The sequence below is a fragment of the Morone saxatilis genome, unplaced genomic scaffold, assembly GCF_004916995.1.
Source record: "Morone saxatilis isolate NCDOM2014 unplaced genomic scaffold, NCSU_SB_2.0 Contig1, whole genome shotgun sequence".
NCBI classification, from domain to species: domain Eukaryota; kingdom Metazoa; phylum Chordata; class Actinopteri; family Moronidae; genus Morone; species Morone saxatilis.
In genome coordinates, this window is record NW_023339651.1 from 6,302,196 (window position 1) to 6,314,004 (window position 11,809).

At 40.7% G+C, this 11,809-nt stretch overlaps 1 protein-coding gene across 1 annotated transcript in view; it reads left to right on the forward strand.

Moving 5' to 3' along the window:
- Positions 1 to 11,809, forward strand: part of usp54b (ubiquitin specific peptidase 54b) — a gene marked incomplete in the record, with an annotated part of 66,864 nt that overhangs the window by 29,942 nt on the left and 25,113 nt on the right.

Here is an 11,809-nt window from a genome sequence, read left to right on the forward strand (position 1 = left end):
GCAACATGTTTGTTTTAAAAACAAGTTTGATCTTCGTCATGTACGGGGAGGTTAAAATACGTTCGTTATTTCACAAAACTTTCCAAGTGTAATTTAATGGCTTTTGTATTTCCAAAAATTAAAAGTATACTGATTTGATGAATTTGCTTTACAGTCGAATATATGGTGAAATGTGGAATGTTATATTTTCAGTTGGGACCTCGCAAGGAAAACGACTTTTGAAAACATGTTTATCAAAGGCTCTAAACTGTTTTGGTACCCCAAACTAAGTACTTTTACTTGCCTTATTTGATAAAGAAAAAACTTTCATTATTTCCATGCCGTCTTTTCCATCATATTATTATTTGGCAATTTACTTCCCCTCTAGAATGAAAGATCTTTCCAAATAACATCATTATTGATTTGACATATTGGGCATTTTTCAAAATGGCGGGTGTTTTCTTATTTGAAATGAAAACTTTATCCAAACTTTATTTAAGGTCAAAAGGGGAAAAAATGAAGAAAAGGGGAAAATTCTGTTAGTCCCCAAACCGGGTTTCATTATTGTCATTGTCTGTTTACAAAAAACTTTCTTTACTGTCCCCTCTCTTCCTTCAAGGCCCTTGTGCCCTGTCGTCCTTTTTCTTACCCCCACTTTCATTTTTCTCTTCTCTTTTTGCCCCCTTTTTCCCCTTTTCCTGCCTTTAAAGACCTCCACAGTTGTGTGTGGTTATTGTTTGGGTGTTTTTGGTGTTTGGTGTGTGTGTGTGTTTTATGGTTGTTGCGTGCCATGAAGGCCTTGCTGGGATCGATTTGGGTAGGTAAAGATGTGGTTCAGTCTCCAGGGAATCCGTTCAGGGCTTCTTATGAGGAAATAGTAGATTGTGCTTTCCCCGGACGGTCAGATCTAAACCAAGAAGGCACAACCAGAGCAGAGACATCAAGGCGCCCCCACCCACCTCACCACCCACACAAACACCAAACACACCCACACCAAAGAACAACACAAACAACACACACAATTACCGCATACCAGTTGATACCCACACACAGTCGGGTAACATAACTTTACTACAATATAAACAAGCAATTTGATGCCGTGGGGCATTTTGCAAGGAATCAGGTTGGAGTTCAGTCACCGAGTTGGCAGGAGGTTACGGAGTTTGGCAGATGATAATTTGATATGTCTGGTGATCACTGTAAGCAAAGGGACGCACGGTCATATTTGATTTTAAAAAAATACATTTTACACCAACTTTTGGTTATAGTATTTAACGAATAACAGCCACCAGACCCCGTATGGCGCGGTAATTAAAAAAAGGTTTAATTTTCAATACCAACAAAGAACTGTGGATTCTTGCCAATTTGCTGTTGTCCATAGGGTCACTGTTAAAACATTTAGTCGTTTTATAAAGGTCCCTCATTTTTTAACAACATCTTTGCTATTCTAGCAGTTTGGCCTTCAAAACACAAAAAATGCTTATATTTGTTTGGACAACGTTGATATAAAATCATTTGCGAATAACCAGGTATTTTTTTCATTTATTTTTTAAAGCACATACTTTGCCTGAGAACCTTGGCACACAACCAACCAACCCACTAATTGATGTCCATTTTGTTTGGCCTACGTGGTCGTTCCTCAGGAGAATCTTGCCTGCATGCGAAATTTCCACCTTCCACAATTCCCGCGGTCAGTGCGGAGAGGCCTAGAGAGGAACATCTGCGACAAGCCAACAATCTGGTTATTTAAAACCCAAACACCAGGGAAGTTTTGGCCAGGAACTCTGTTCGAGAAGCAACGTAGGAAGAATGCGAGAAAGAAGCGGGTAACGGGCGCGAGGTTCGGGCTTTAGCCACAGAAAAATAAACTGTCCACACCAAACATTTTTCTAAAGTCAGGAAGAACCATGATGGTCCTTGCGATGCATGAACTTTCTGAGAGTTATTTGGTTTTGCAGTTGTTTGCGGGGTGTAGAGCAAGGGCTGTGGAGCCCAACGATCAGAACCCTGTGCCCTCAATTCAGATGGTGTTTCGAGTTACAATCTCCGACTTTGACGAATGCGCCTTGCTGTGAAGGAGAACCCAGGGACACCACACCTACCACCACCTGACCAGCACCGACAGACCTGCGCTTGGGCCACCACCCACCGCAACACTGCAGAAAACTCTGGCCAGCAAAAGCTGACGGCTGTCGGTCGGGCTGAGGTAAAGGAAGGTTACAGCGTGTTCGTGCTTTCTTCCTGCGCGACGGGTCGCGCCTGCTGAAGAACACTCAACCTTCTGGAGGCCAGCCACACATGCACACCACCACACCACACCCAACACGACAACACACATCCCACCACAAAACCACACCTCGTTATGATGGCGCAACCACACACTGTGTTGTTTATTTCATCGCATTTATGCAAGAGGAGGTGAGCGTTGCTGCGATACCGGGTTCTTCTCGATTCGTTAGGACCCACAGGTTCCACGAGGTTAAAAAATCCAATGCCAACAGGGGAGAAGGGCCGTTGTGCATCCTCAGAAACGTTGTTTACATTAAAAAGACTCTGCCACTCACGGCTCTTTCCAAGGTCAATGAAAAATCAAAAGGAAGAACAGGGAGTATTTTTTTTTTTGATTATATAATCTATATTATTTTATTCTATATTATATTATATGATTCCCCCATTTTGTTTCTATAACATTTAAATAATTTATATATATTATTATTTTACCAGTTGTATATTATTTTTATAACTCTAAATATTAATTATTATATATTATTAATCTACCTATTTATTCCCTTTGTATTTTATAATTTTTATTCTTTATTCCGGGCAAGGTAGACAAATAGCAGGGGCGTGATAGAAATGGGGGGTCTATATTATATCATTATATTATACACATATATTCTGTATATTTAGTTTTCTCTATCTTCTGCTCATTTTCTCTTCTTCTTTATCTTATCTCGCTAAATCTTATTGTTGTTTACCCTTGATATTAAAGTCTTGTTAATCTTTGTCCTATATATTATTCTTCTTTTCTCTCTCTTCCTTCCTTGTGAATAAGTATCTATCTCGCTGTTATAAACCAAAACTAGCTCCACCTGAATGTAAAATAATAGCTGCATATTATATCTATTCATCTTATATTATTCTTATAATATCTCACCGCTGTGCCATCAACTACCTGGACCATAACATGTTGTTAGTTTTATCCTTCTCTCTATCTACCTCCTGTATTGCGCTGGCGTGGCGGTTTTTTCCATCTCAAAAAGTTAATTTATTTATTATCTTCTTTTATTTTCCTTTTTCGCGAGTCCTTTCCGACCACTGTCGCCCACTTATAGATTAATGGTTCCCCCTCGGTTCTACTGAAATCAAAAACCAGCTGATGATTTTATCCCCCTGCTTATTCAGCTTGACTGAGATCGTGTTGCCGGAGTTCTTATGTAAACCCAACTGCTGAGGATTGCACAACCACGCCTCTCTTTCCTGTGCCATATCTTACCTGGGGGACTTGGTGGTTCTACCTGAACTCGAAAGACGACCGAGCAAATCAAGCTTCAATCCTGCTTCTTGCATCATGCATCTCTTTGACCACATACAGCGACGTGTGTTGTGCATCTTAAATAAGTGTGTTTCTGTTGTGTGGTGTGTCGTGTGTTTGTTTGGTGTCTATGTGTTTGCTCAGAGTTGAGTTTAGGCCAGGAAACCCCGTTGCAGGGGAAGAATGCAGAACCCACGCTGGTACCTTCCTTTAACTTGCACCCAAGCCCAGCTTGCTGCCAGAGATTTTAGACTGGCAGTGGGTGGTGTGCCAACGACGTGTGTGTGTGTGTGTATGTGTTGTGTTTTCTCCTGGTCGTACACCCAAGAAGCGGATTAGTGGCATGATGTAAAAGGAAACCATTCTGGATATGAAGGGCAAAGGGGTCTGAAATGTGGCGTCCACCAGGCTTGTTAACACCCACCACCTTGGCCCAAACAACAAATACATCTCAGAATCATCGCAGGACAATTCATTTGTTCTGTTAAAAAGTGTTTTGTGACAAAGTATTTTTGTTAAATAAAGCCCCAAAATAACCAACGTAACCCAGCGTCCTTTAAACGAATTCCTACTGTTCGAACAGATCATGGCAAACTTCTGGTGGGTATACCCAGTGTTTGGGTTGCAGATGTCTTCTTTCTTACTTCTCCCGCCACTGAATGTGGAAACGTGACTTCGCATTCAGAGATGTTCTCCTGAAGAAAACATACTTTTAAAGCAAAATGGATTCAAATGAATATGTGTTTGGGCCAAGTCCAGCATAATTGGCTTTAGAAAAAACGTATGAAAAAATTACGCTGTGATTGGTTGAGTAATTTGGTGAGGTTGCCAATGTCAAGAAACAATATAACTTTGTGTGGAGGCCTAATGCTAGGATAGCAGGTTAAAAACTGGAGGGACTATGTAAAGGATCAGAATGTTACACAAAGTGGACTATTGGGACAAACCCACAGTAAAGTTGCAGGATCCCCCACATGTTCTTTTCTGGGTGTATTTGAACAAAAACATGAAAAGGTATCTGTTTTGTATTTTCTGCATAGTTGCGTTGCTACATTTATACTGTGCATAAAAACAAAGTTTTTAAAAATGTTTTAATCACCAACACTCTTATGTATCGTCTTGCTCCTACATTTATCACTAAAATCACAATACCTAATTCGAAATCGGTCAAACTCTGGCAATTCGTGATAGTGGTAGTTGATTTCCTGCCAATTTTGCACGGCTTCAAGAGTTGGGCTTGGTTATATCTGTGATACACGTAATGTACAGTGGTTCGTAGCGATGTATTGTATTTGTGTTGTGTGTTCGTTTGTTTGTGTTTGTGTCGTGTGTGTGAAGTGTGCGCTTGAGATCGTTCCTTCTCTGTTGCGCGTTGTCTTAATTCTGACCGTGGAGCAGCATTCTATATGTCGATTAAAGAAACTGAAACGATTCGCTGAACGAGAGAGAGACCAGCAGTTTCTCATATCCCAACGATTTCAAGGGACAGCAAGCTTTCCGCACACACACCCTAGAAACCACACCCACACAACCACACAACACCACAACCAAACCACCACATACAACCCCCCACACGCGAAACGTTTGTGGAGTCTAAGGGGCAGATAAGGAAGAAAAAAGCAAGAAAGAGAAATTGAAAAACATGGAAAGAGAGAGAAGCGACGAGACAGGCTGGAAAAGGGAGGAACAGTAGGAAGTCGAAAAAGGAACAGACAATAAATAACTGTGACTAATGACCATTTCTTTCTTTTTCATCTTTCCCTTTCCCTGTAATTAAGAATGATAAAAGTGTCCCCATTCAAAATAAGGATCCACCCCGCCAGTTTGAAAAAATGAAATTACTGTCGAGAGATCAATATGACTTATGTGAAGGATCTTTCATTGCTGGGAAGAAAAATTTCCACTGTCAGTATATCTAAAAGCAGTTGTAAGATAACTGAGTTTTTCTTTATCCCAATAAAGGCAAGAAAAGTATGGTGATACCAGAAAAGTAGAGAAAAGTGATAAATTGTTTCCAAGTCGTTAATTCGCGGAAGTCACTTCATAAAAATGTAACAATTTTAAGTCAAACAATATTACATGTAAATAAAAGCACCAAGAATAGTCCAAAAATCAGTTATTTACTTTTTAATGTTGGGTCAAAAGATGAACCAATTAAATTTTGAGAACATTGGAAAAGTTGTACATGAGAGAACGTATTATGAAGCCTTTTATGAAGAAGTCCAAACTTGTTAAAGAAAGCAAATGGTTCGGCTGTATTTACCAAGATCCAGGAGATTTTACAAAGCAACATTGGTTAGCCCTTCCATTTTGTAGTTAGGGTCTGGCTTTTCTGGCCACCAAATTAAGTTTCAAAATTGTGAGTATCCTGCTTTGGCCTTAAAATCTACTCACAAGGGTGATACACGCCTCAACCAACCGATGGAGATAGGTTTGTATAATGATAAACCAAAACAAGAAGCAATTCTTATGCGCGGATTTCCCAACAAACAACCACGCCGGGGTCGTGCGTGGCGGGCAGTGACAGTAAAAAGGAGAAAGAGTTGGCCTGAAACAAAAATAAAAACACAAAATTCCTTTTGAGTTGTGTGTAATTGGATATCCCGGGGCCCCGGGAAAGATTTCTGACTTTGGCAAGTGAAGATGGGAGTTTCTCAGACCAAGCCTTCCCAGATAAATTCCCTTTAGGCATCCCGCTCCACCTCTCTTGTGTTTGTTGTGGTATGTTTGTGGGCCCAGTGTTGAGTATCGATTCACCGAACGCCACTCCGAGCGGGGGCCGCCGGCCGGCTTTTCGGTCCATGAGAGAGTCCAAGCTGAAAAAACGGTTCGTTTCGTTCTGGGGAAAAGTCGTCGGGCAGAGCGCTTCCCGCAGTGGCATGCTCGGGATGGTCAGACACGCTTTCCAACGGGCTGAACTGGAGCTGGGGCAAAGGATACTCTGGGAAACACACACACGAGCCACACAAAGTAAATACATAAGAACTTCTTATTTCAGTGGCTCCCAAAGAGGGGATTTGATAGGGCGCGGCCCCGGGGTGAGCGGGCGGGAGGAGGGAGGAAGGCGAGTGCGAGGTGACGTCGGGAAGTGGAAAACGAGAGCTTAACAGTACTTGCGTTCTGTGCCAGTGGACTGCATTTGACGTCTTTTGTGTTTTATTTCAAAACTAAAAAAACTGTTCCTGAAAAAACCCCCACGATTTTGTCCTGTATAATCGCGCCCCAGTTCGTCGAAACGACCGCGATGGAGGGAAACCAGAAACAGTGGAGAAGACGACGTTGGCGTCAACTCGTGCCATTAACCAAAAGTGGCTTTTGACCCAACAAAGACCCGGACCGGAACTAAAACCAAGAAACGGCCCACAAAGCGAACGCCCCGGCACCGCCTCCATAATCCAAAAAGTGGACCATAATCAATGGACCTAAATGGCAGGTGTCTGTCTGAGCTCCGACTGTGTCTTCTCCGGACGAAAAGACACGCTCGTCAGAGTGCGCTTCTGTAGCGTAAAGAGTAGAAACCAAGATCAAACGTGTCTGGCAGCGGCGGCTCACGAGGAAAGCTCCCGGTAGGCCACCTGAAGTGTGTCGGGGCGCCGGGCGGGGCGCGCCGGGAACGTTGAGTGCAGTTTCGGAGACGCTGGGAGAGGGACGATCATCAGCTTGGCGGACAGGAGTTTAGCCTCTGTTTGACATCCAGTGCAGGTCGAGGATACAGCAGGTGTGGCACGGCACCCCGGGCGGCCGATATAGCAGTGGTATGGCAAACCAAGAGTGCGAGGGGATCATCTGCTGGGTTGTCTTCCTCTTCTCTATTATCTCTTAGTTTATTCTACCTCCTTTGTTATCGTATTCTTGTATGCAAATAGACTATATATATATATATATCTATGTGACTCTCTCGTTTACTATTTGTATATAATATTATCTTAAATCTATATTATATTATCTCGTCCTATCTGCATGCTTTGATTTGGGTCTTTCCTGCTATTGAAGTATGTTTTGTTTATGTATGTTTTTGGTCATCTCCTATGGATTAGTATGTTTTCCTGTTGTTCTCGCCTATTTATGTTAACTTATGTTATATGGCTCATATGTTAGTAGTATTCTTTATCACGGATTATATATTATATTCTCGCTATCATATAGTATTCGTTATTTTTTTCCAGCGACGGTAAGCTGTGTATTGAGGCTGGCCGAGGCGCCCCAGGCATCCCATCAGTGGCCTCCCGCAAGAAAGCCAGCCTGTGACGCACCTTCGCGGTTGTTTTAGTGGTTGCTTTCGATCCCCCCTACATGACAACGGCGAAGGTGGTAAACAGGTGCTTGAGAAGGGTTTGTAGATCGTTGAGCGTTGTTCACCTCACCATAACTTCACTGAACAGATGGGTCATTGGGAATGAAATGTTCAAATTCTGAAAAGACAAAGCAAACCAAGAAAGATTGTACTGATAATGAGGGTCATCCATGTGCTGTTGGGTTAAGACACGCCAACCATTCTGACTCCGGTTCCTGTCAAGCCTATAATTAAATCACATTTTGTATATTATTATTTAGGATTAGATATGAATACAGAAAGAGCTGAACTTTGTTTTACTTTTCTTTCTTTTTAAGCATCTTGTGACCCTTCAATTTATCTTTGATCCACTGTACAGTCTTTGCCCACCAGCTTGCAAATCACTGTCCTTGAAGTCCTGGATGTATTCCTAATCATGAAGTTATAAGTAAAGGCACACATGTTCCCATATTACAATAATTGTTCCAGATGACAAATGTCAACAAATTCAGGCAGTGTCATCACCATAATATGGATTGTTACAAGCATAGAAACGTATGGTGTTGACCTGAACTGATTAATGTACATTGATATTGCATTTGATATTTTAGTCTTCTGATCTATGTATATTGCACATTCTTCCGTAGCGTGCCTTATTTGACTCCAAACGAATAGCAGAACCTCACATAAATTAGGCAAAAGTTCATCCTTTAGCAAACCGCGTAATATTTCCTGCACAAGGTATTTAGATCTGCTCTTCACCAAACGGTACAGGCGCTTCACCGCGAGCGATTTCAAAACATTTGTGTAGCTAGGAGATGAACCACATTACATGGGCCTATAGTGTTGCCCTGTAAGGTGTTCGTTTCGATGATCGAGGCAGTGGTATCGTTAGTTATGTCGGATTGCTCTTAGCCGAGAGTACGCGCCGAATCTCTCTCTTTGTCCTCCGTCCTCTCCGCTCGGGGTCCGGCTCTGTTTTTTTTTTTTTTGTGTTTTTTTTTTTTTTTGTTTTTTTTTTTGATATTATTGTTCTCTTATATGTTTATCTTTTATATATATTATTTTTCTAATATATCTATATCTCTCTCTTACCATATTTCAATCCTACCTATTAATATATTGATCATTATATCATATTTATATACATTATTATCTGCTATATATATATTATATTACTTTCTATTATATTATTCTATATATATTTATTTATCTACATTTATATTTACTCTATTATACAATATGATTATTCCTTCATTTCTAATTTATTGTGATTTATTTTATCATTATATCATTATATATATTTTTCTATAGATTATATCTATATATAATATCTAGTATTTACGAGTAATTCGAGGCAACACATATATTATTTTTATGATTTGTTTCTTCTTTGTGTGTTATTATGTAATTTGTTTATATTGTCTAGTCTTATTATATGATCTTATATTTTATGTATATCATTTTTCCTTATTATATATATTATTATATCCTATATCTCATACATTATTCATATCTCTGTGGGTCTATTATATATCTTCTTTTATCATTATCACAAATCATATATCGAAGGTCTCATCATATTATGCTATATAATATAATTCATATTTATTATATAATATTATCAATATTTCACTCTTTTCTGTCATCTATATCTTCAATTCTTATATTTCATTATTGAGAGAGGATGTGGTGTGAGAGGTAGTGAGATTGACAGAAAGGTATCGATCTGTTGGTGTCCTCGTAACCCCCAAATCCACATGGATACCCCTCATTATGGTAATCTTTCCTTGGTTTGCTTGTCTTTTCCAGAATTTGAACATTCTTATTCAAAGACACTCCATCCTGTTCTGGAGTTCTTACGATGCAAAAACTCAAAGCTTACGCAACACATCTCCAAACCTGTTTACGAGTTGCTTGTTGTAGGGTCCCACATCACGCGAGAATAAAAAAGGCAGGGACACAGTGGTTTTGAGTATGACATATGGGAATTCCCAGTCCAGACTAAAACCAGTTAGTTGGATAAATCGCTCTCCGTTTACCACAGGTTTCCACTCAACATGTGTCAAGTAGTTTTGACGACTATCCTGTTAACTCAATGGAGGAAACAAATAGACCACGACATCAGCGCAACTCCGATGCAGGTAAAAGTAATTATAAAAATTGTCATAGCAGGGACTCAACTGCCGACCTCGGGCCATTTCCGAATGGAATGTTAAACCCCCTGTAATAAAATTACAAACACATGATGTCGCCTGTTTTAAACAATTCTTTGATTCTGGCATAAAATAATCAAAAAAGGTGTACATACCTGCTATGAGTATGACAACACCAGCAGTCGTCCCCGATCGCAATTTGTGTTCTCATACCACTGCTGTATATAGGGTCATTAATTCTGGCTGTCTCCTCGACCTGCGCCGATGATGGTAAAACAGACTAAACCACTCCCATCCTCGCCAATGCGACTATCCCCTCTCCAGCTCTGAGACACTGCCCTCAAAAGCACACTCAGTTGCTAGCTTCTTCTGAGCCCCCTGCCAACAGTTCTGTTTGGGGTCTATTTACCTGCTACAAAGCACTCTGAGAGCTCGTTTTTGCGGAGAAAAGGCAGTACAAAGCCATTTAGTTATGATATGGCTATATCTATATCTGAGCCAGCTGTCGCTCGCGTGTGGCGTTCGTTTTAGTCCAGGTCTCTGGTTTGTTGTGCAGCAACTTTGGTTCATGCAGCGAGTTGAAACTCAGTCCACTGTTTCGTTCCTAGTGGGTCAGTTGAATAGAACATGGGCCGAGGGTTTACAGGACACAAGTTTCAGAGTTCAGTTGAAATAGAACAGCACATAAGACGTAAATGCAGTCCGTACGTGCATGAGCGTCATACTTAAGTTTCCACTCAAATAATGCAGTGTTATTGGCACAGTATATATTTTGGAGCAGTGAAATAAAGCAATTTATGATTTCTGTGTGTGGTGGTTTGCAGCAGGTTACTCTTCTGCTCAGTTCCATTCAGCAGTGAGCGGTGCTGCCATTCAAGATGCACTGCGGAGCGCTCTGCCAAACTTTCCAAGACGGAACAGACGTTGTTCAGGCGTGGGCGATGATGGACGGACGCTGCAGAGTGCTTCGTGAGTCTGATACTTCGAACGATGGCCACACATACACACACAGCACACAAGAGAGGTGAGGGAGTGCCTATAGAGATATTCTGCAGTGTCTGAGAAACTCCCATCTTTCACTGCAGCAGAATGATCTTCGCGGGACCGGACTATCCAAGTACAAACCGTCAAAGAAATGTTTTTTGTCGAGGCAAACTTTTGCTTGCACTCACTGTTTTGTGGGTCTGCACATAGAGTTTGTTGGTTCATTCATATTAACCTTATATTATGTTGTGAGTATATTGATATTTTTAACCAAAGAAGGAGTACTTCCGATTTGTGAACCTGTAAAATTGGTGCCAGAAGCCAGACCGCTAATACAAATGAGGATAATGTTCTTTGTATCTTCGGATTGGTAAATAAGCAACCAGTTTGTTTAACAAGTTGATCTTCCGTTCATAAGGTGATAATACTTCATTCATCAACTCAATGTTAAAAGTTTAATGTTAAAATTTAGCCAAGATTAAAAGTATACTGATTTTGATCAATTTTGTCTGTTCTTACATGATGATATTGTTGAACTTTTATATGGTATTTATCAGTGACTCGCAGCGATTTAAACGACTTGGAACCATTCTATCAGCTGCGTAGCTTTTCTGTATAAAACTATACGTTTTCTCTTTCTCTGCCTTTTTCCTTCTGCCTTAAAGACCTCCACAGTGTGTGTGTATGTGTGTGTGTGTGTGTGTGTGTGTGTGTGTGTTTTATGTGTGTGCATGAGAGCTGCTGTCTGATCGATTGGTAGTAAATGTGTTCAGTCAGGGAATCCGTCAGCTTCTTATGAAATATAGATGCTGCTCCCACGGTCAGATTAACAAGAGCACCAACAGAGAGGAACGATCAAGCGCACACTCACACACACACACA